The sequence below is a fragment of the Octopus sinensis genome, linkage group LG2, assembly GCF_006345805.1.
Source record: "Octopus sinensis linkage group LG2, ASM634580v1, whole genome shotgun sequence".
NCBI lineage: Eukaryota > Metazoa > Mollusca > Cephalopoda > Octopoda > Octopodidae > Octopus > Octopus sinensis.
In genome coordinates, this window is record NC_042998.1 from 33,563,864 (window position 1) to 33,571,707 (window position 7,844).

Sequence of the window (7,844 nt, forward strand, 5' to 3'; positions counted from 1 at the left end):
GGCCCTATAAGCCAGGCATGGCTCGAGAAGGGACAAACAGCATAAATCACATTAGAAATTACAGAGATGTACTTGCGTAGCAAGTGACCTGATCTGTGATCGTGTGCTGGAACGAAAACACTGACACACACACACACACACACACACACACACATATATATATATATATATATATATATATATATATATATATACATATACGACGGGCTTCTTCCAGTTTCTGTCTACCAAATCCACTCACAAGTCTTTGGTCGACCCGATGCTAAATTAGAAGACACATGCCCAAGTGCCAAGCAGAGGGACCGAACCGGAAACCATGTTGTTGAGAATACCATGAAGTCTTCACAGCTTCGTATGATCAACTAATGTCGACTGGTGTGTTTCAGTATCGTCTTCTCACCCTACGGCGAGACATAACAGAACGTGATATCCTCATGGGCAACCGCTACCCAGTTCAATAACAATTATCTCAATGTTTTGCACAGACTTGAATTTCGGATCTGCAAGCGATACACACATACTGTTGTCGGTCTACTGTAGTTATTTCTGAACTTCACGCGTAGACTGTCACCGCAGCACCGACCGTTTTCAACGTCATGCCAAGCATGGTTTGGAAGTAGTCGGTTTTCCATTATGTCTGGAGCCGGTGAAGTTAAACGGGGGCAGTGGAGGGACGGAAGCACAAACGTTCGTTGCATGGCGGCAAATCTCTAATGACGGATACGACATGCAGCGATATTTTCTGAAACTTAAATCATGTGAAATTGGGATCTGAGCCGAACGTTGTCGCCCAACAGACTGTGAATCATAAAACGTGGCTGAAATCATGTGAAATTGGGATCTGAGCCGACCTTTGTCACTCAACAGACTGTGAATTATAAAACGAGGCTGAAATCATGTGGAATTGGGATCTGAGCCGAACTTTGTCGCCCAACAGACTGTGAATCATAAAACGAGGCTGAAATCATGTGAAATTGTGATCTGAGCCGACCTTTGTCGCCCAACAGACTGTGAATCATAAAACGTGGCTTAAATCATGTGAAATTGGGATCTGAGCCGAACTTTGTCGCCCAACAGACTGTGAATCATAAAACGAGGCTGAAATCATGTGAAATTGGGATCTGAGCCGACCTTTGTCGCCCAACAGACTGTGAATCGTAAAACGTGGCTGAAATCATGTGAAATTGGGATCTGAGCCGACCTTTGTCGCCCAACAGACTGTGAATCATAAAACGTGGCTGAAATCATGTGAAATTGGGATCTGAGCCGAACTTTGTCGCTCAACAGACTGTGAATCATAAAACGAGGCTTAAATCATGTGGAATTGAGATCTGAGTCGACCTTTGTCGCCCAACAGACTGTGAATCATAAAACGAGGCTGAAATCATGTGAAATTGGGATCTGAGCCGAACTTTGTCGCTCAACAGACTGTGAATCATAAAACGAGGCTGAAATCATGTGAAATTGGGATCTGAGCCGACCTTTGTCGCTCAACAGACTGTGAATCATAAAACGAGGCTGAAATCATGTGGAATTGGGATCTGAGCCGACCTTTGTCGCTCAACAGACTGTGAATCATAAAACGTGGCTGAAATCATGTGAAATTGGGATCTGAGCCGAACTTTGTCGCTCAACAGACTGTGAATCATAAAACGAGGCTTAAATCATGTGAAATTGGGATCTGAGCCGACCTTTGTCGCTCAACAGACTGTGAATCATAAAACGTGGCTGAAATCATGTGAAATTGGGATCTGAGCCGACCTTTGTCGCCCAACAGACTGTGAATCATAAAACGTGGCTGAAATCATGTGAAATTGGGATCTGAGCCGAACTTTGTCGCTCAACAGACTGTGAATCATAAAACGAGGCTTAAATCATGTGAAATTGGGATCTGAGCCGACCTTTGTCGCTCAACAGACTGTGAATCATAAAACGTGGCTTAAATCATGTGGAATTGGGATCTGAGCCGACCTTTGTCGCCCAACAGACTGTGAATCATAAAACGTGGCTGAAATCATGTGAAATTGGGATCTGAGCCGAACTTTGTCGCTCAACAGACTGTGAATCATAAAACGAGGCTTAAATCATGTGGAATTGGGATCTGAGCCGACCTTTGTCGCCCAACAGACTGTGAATCATAAAACGAGGCTGAAATCATGTGAAATTGGGATCTGAGCCGAACTTTGTCGCTCAACAGACTGTGAATCATAAAACGTGGCTGAAATCATGTGAAATTGGGATCTGAGCCGAACTTTGTCGCTCAACAGACTGTGAATCATAAAACGAGGCTTAAATCATGTGGAATTGGGATCTGAGCCGACCTTTGTCGCCCAACAGACTGTGAATCATAAAACGAGGCTGAAATCATGTGAAATTGGGATCTGAGCCGAACTTTGTCGCTCAACAGACTGTGAATCATAAAACGAGGCTTAAATCATGTGGAATTGAGATCTGAGCCGAACTTTATCGCTCGACAGGTTGTAGATCATAAAATGATAATGCGCCAGTCTGCTCTCTAGATGTTTCTTTTTTTACCTTTTGGAACCTATAGCAGTATAAATATCTGGTGTTCTGTCCCACCCCTACCTTCTTTCATCTGATCGGAATAGAAATGAATCTCATATGGTGAAATTACTCTTTAAGGGCACCGTCTTCGCCATTTTTCCTGGTAACGCATTCGCATTTTGTCTGTCGAGAATTTAAGACATTTCATGACACGATGTAATATAATGAAATATTTATTAATTGTTCTAAGCTAAATATAAAGGACCAAGTGATTATCTTGAGACTTTTGCAAGAAAAAATATTGCATTCTTGGAAAGCATTGAGTGTTTATTTCTTAAGCAGACCAGCTCGAAACTATTATTTAAGCTTCTTTCAGTTGAAGTTTCGAAAGGGATATACGATCTATTGAAGTTTTTCTCTTTTTATTTGTAATATTCAGACATTTGCGAAGAACGATAAAAACCCGTTATGAGGAAGAATTTTTCGGCTAACATATGCACCATTTAAAAAAATGTACATCTTTCAGAAACTAAAAAAGAGTATTGGAAACTTCTAAATGCTTCATAATTCTACAATTATCTGGAAAAAAATTCAAAGTAACAGAAACTAAACATTTACATGAAACATAAAAACTCATTTTTCTAGATAATTAATTTCTAAAGTACCAGCAATTTGTTAAAAATCATTGAAGCTTTAAAACTAAGCGAGAAACTAATTTTGAATTCAGAATGAGTTCTTTTATGCTGTAAGATTAATTAAATACAGCAATGAAATGATCTAAAGTTCTCTACTTTTTATAATTTACTCAACAACCAATTCTAAATGGAATGGCATATGATATAATAAAATAGTAACATTAAATGTACGAATGCTTTCAAAATAGTTTTATTTGTTTACAATTCTTGAAGTTTCAGCCCACTATGAACAGGGTTTTGGTGTAAATAAGTCTAATCGGTGAAGTGAAAGAAACAGATGTTCAGTTGAAATAATAATATGCGGGCTTTTATATATTTCAACTTACAATATACTTGTTTTGGGTAAGTTTTTAAAAAAATTAAATAACTTTTTTGCTGAAGAAGATAAAAAGAAAACATAAAATATACATTTCGTTTTTGGATTTGGTTTGCAAGATTCTTTATATGAGTTCGTGTGTTGAAGCATATTCTGTTGTGTCTGGGGAGAGTCATTTTCTTTTTGTGCCGGTCAAAACTATTGAAAAGGTTGCAAGACGCAACGAAAATTTTAGGACAATAAAAATAAGAAAAAAAGTGGAAATTTTACCGGCGAGTGTGTTACATTATAAGGCACAAAAAGAAAATGACTCTCCCCAGACACAACAGAATAAAATATACAATTTTAAAGAATTAAAATTGCTCAAAAACTGAATATTTATCGTAACACTGCAATGTTCAATAATGAATTGTAAAAATATGGATGTTAAAACTTATTTAGAGCACTTGTAACAACGATTTCAACATTATCGTCAACGATTCAAAGAGTAACACAGTTTAACCACTATCTCAAATAGCTTACTGTTATGAAGTTATATATCTGTAAAGCTCAAAATTTATTTTGTTCTTTAAAGTTCATGCAGATGGAAGGAAATGTTCTCGTATATACATTTATTTGTATCGTTTTTACGTCCTGTTTGTATTACATTTTTTGTTCTTTCTTTGCGAAGTAATTTTATTTAATTCTCTCGCAGGAAGGGCTAGTTTGACGAGTCGTGTTCTGTCCTACCTTCGAAACACGCTGGAGTTGAACTAGGGACAGCAAATAAAGTTCATGCAGATGGAAGGAAATGTTCTCGTATATACATACATACATACATACATACATACATACATACATACATACATACATACATACCGTAAATCCTCGAGTATAATACGCATTTTTTTCCCAAAATTTAATGCTCAAAATCCCAAGTGCGTACTATATACGAGGTTAAAAATGAAAATTATTTTCTAAGCAATGTCCGAGTCTCTATTTGCTGTCCGGCAATGTTTATTCAGGCGCATTTTGTGATGTCGGGCGCTAAAATACTTTAAGCTAAGCCTGAAAGCAACGAAGTCATAAAAGAATCATCCATAACTTGCAGTAAGCAGCATTTATTAAACGTTATTACTGTTATTTCTTTATTTTCTGCAAACAAAATGCACAAAAAAGCTACATGTTTGCATTATGTTATATATATACAATAATAATAAAGGACGTTACCGCATACATTTTTACAAACCAAGGACATTATATAGACCTCCTTGACTCAAGTTAGAGAAGGGGTGCGTACTATACACAAGGTTTAGGTTTTTCAGAGGTACAGCCCCCTAAAAATCCCCTGCGTATTATACTCAAGGGTGGACTATACTCGAAGATCTACGGTACATACATACATTACAAATACAATCTGTAAATGGAACAGTAAAACTCTGCAAGACTTTTCTTGAGTTTAAAATGTGACGTTGTTTTCGTTGTCTACGTTCCAGCAATGGAGCTTTGTATCTTTGTTAGAAACCAGCTTCTTCACCAGAGGGAGAATTTACATAATTTAAATCACAAGAGAACATACATACATACATACATACATACATACGAGTGGCTGTGTGGTAAGTAGCTTGCTAACCAACCACATGGTTCCGGGTTCAGTCCCACTGCGTGGCATCTTGGGCAAGTGTCTTCTGCTATAGCCCCGGGATGACCAATGCCTTGTGAGTGGATTTGGTAGACGGAAACTGAAAGAAGCCTGTCGTATATATGTATATATATATATATAAGTGTGTGTGTATATGTTTGTGTGTCTGTGTTTGTCCCCCTAGCATTGCTTGACAACCGATGCTGGTGTGTTTACGTCCCCGTCACTTAGAGGTTCGGCAAAAGAGACCGATAGAATAAGTACTGGGCTTACAAAGAATAAGTCCCGGGGTCGATTTGCTCGACTAAAGGCGGTGCTCCAGCATGGCCACAGTCAAATTACTGAAACAAGTAATACATACATACATACATACATACATACATACATACATACATACATACATACATACATAATACATACATACACACACACACACACACACACACACACACACACACACATACATTCGATTCAAAATATACGGGTCTTTTCCTCTTGTTCCTAGCTCTTTTCCTCTTGTTCCTGGAATAACAATTGTAATTACGGACACTTTATACGGAATCGTGCTATCCTCACTAAACACCCAAAGTACCACTAGAATTAGTACCGTGTTGGTGGCCTCGAATTCTATTCTGCGAAAACTCAACGAAATACCTTTTCGATCAATGGAAACACTGCCAAGTCACGTGCTGCTAAAACATTTCAGACCACGAATCATCAAAGTAATCGTTACTCAAAGGATGAACCCGCAAGAAATAACAGCCAAGTTTTTCAAATAACCCAACCATCTTAAAAAATTAAAAAATTAAAAATATATTGTTATTCTTCCAGATACAATCTGGGTAAAAACTACCGTGGTCATTCGGAGACCCCCTTCGGCCACGACACAGACCATGGGATTGCACCTAGAAAGTTACCCTCCTAGACACAAATCCGGACGAGGTTGTTTATGGAAGACCAGCAGTCGCCCATGCATACCAGCCTCCCCTCTCCACGCCACCAGTGTTATCCAAGGGAAAGACAAAGGCCGATACAGCTTGGCACCAGTGACGTCGCAACTCATTTCTACAGCTGAGTGAACTGGAGCAACGTGAAATAAAGTGCCTTGCTCAATAACACAACACGCAGCCCGGTCCGGGATTCGAGCTCACAACCTCATGATCGTAAGCTCGACGCTCTAACCACTGAGCCATGCGCCTTCACTGGTCATATGTGAAACATTATTGATCATAGGTTTTTTTTATTAATCAGACCTGTCTTTTAGTTAAAGCAACATTTTAAATATCATTTTAGCTCAAGAGAATGACCAACTCTGTCTATATTCATTATTATAAATGAATCTAAATGTCTCCTTCTCGAAGCATGCCAGATTCATGAAGGGACGGATTCCCGGTTTCCTTGGCGTAATAAATTCCCCTGCCGGTCCGTCGCAGGGTTACTCATTTCTGCCAGCTGAGCAACGTGAAATGAAGTGTTTTGCTCAAGAACACAATGCATCGTCCATTCCAGAAATCGAAAGCATAATCTTACAATCGTGAGTGCAACACCCTAACCACTAAGCCACGCGCCTCCACACTATTATTTATATCACCCTCAAATGATATCTTCTGTACCGGATCCCATTCTCATTAAACTTTTCCATCTTGTACGCTCAATCTCACTGAGAACTAAAAAGTATCCAACACAATCCAGAACGCTACTACAACCCTGTTTTAAGAACCTCCAATCGTGACAAACACAAAAATCGCTTACATACCAAAAATGCAGTAGAACCAACAACGTCGTTCACCACAAACACTCTGTTGGAATATTTATCATTTACAAGTGTAAAGAAACAACTTTGGCTTTCTGGCTGTATTCACATTCCTCGCATTTGCTGTGTCTATCAACGGAACCTATTGGTAAACTGCAACAGTCGAAATAGTGAGAAAATATTAAGCTCCCTACAACACTCTCCCATATGACAAAAGTATTATAACCTAGGAATGAACAGTGTCATATTCATAGAGGCATGATGTGTCTGAAGAAGTAAGAATTCGAAACATAACAATTTGATCAAGCGACAAATTACATTCAATTTTCTGGACGATTAAGGATAGCCGGCATTACAAATTAGAAACTCAATGTTTCCCTCTCTTCTAGTTTTCACTGGACTGTTTTTGAAATACACAACAGCGTGAGTCATAGCAGAGATGAGAAACTTCTCTGCCCCTAACAACTACTTATTTATTATCCTATCTTATAGTATCTAAAAGATGACAGAGAGAGTGGTAAACCACAAATTTCTCTATCGTTTTGTGTCTTTCATTCCAGTGAACTCTTAAATTTCCATAAATCGAAATCAACTGGAAACCTACTTCGATGAAAGCGATGTTGTTGTCAAAAAGCTTACAATTTCTTCCACTGTCGTTCATAATAATGATAAGGTTTTGCTGACGTCCGTCACAGAAAGTGTCGTCTAAGCTCCTTCTTGCTCATATTCGCATTCTATTAAACCTGGGGTATCCCAAGCTTTGATCACTATCATTGCATTCATCCTACGCTATATCAAGAATCTGTCTCTAGTCAAACAGTCTTACCAGTTGTCCATAGACCTTTCAGTACTCAATATCTGCTGGGAAGCGTAGAACACACACAAGCTAGAGACCTCACTGCAGATATACACTAGTTATATGAGTCTCAACATTGAAAATATATTTCCAATGAG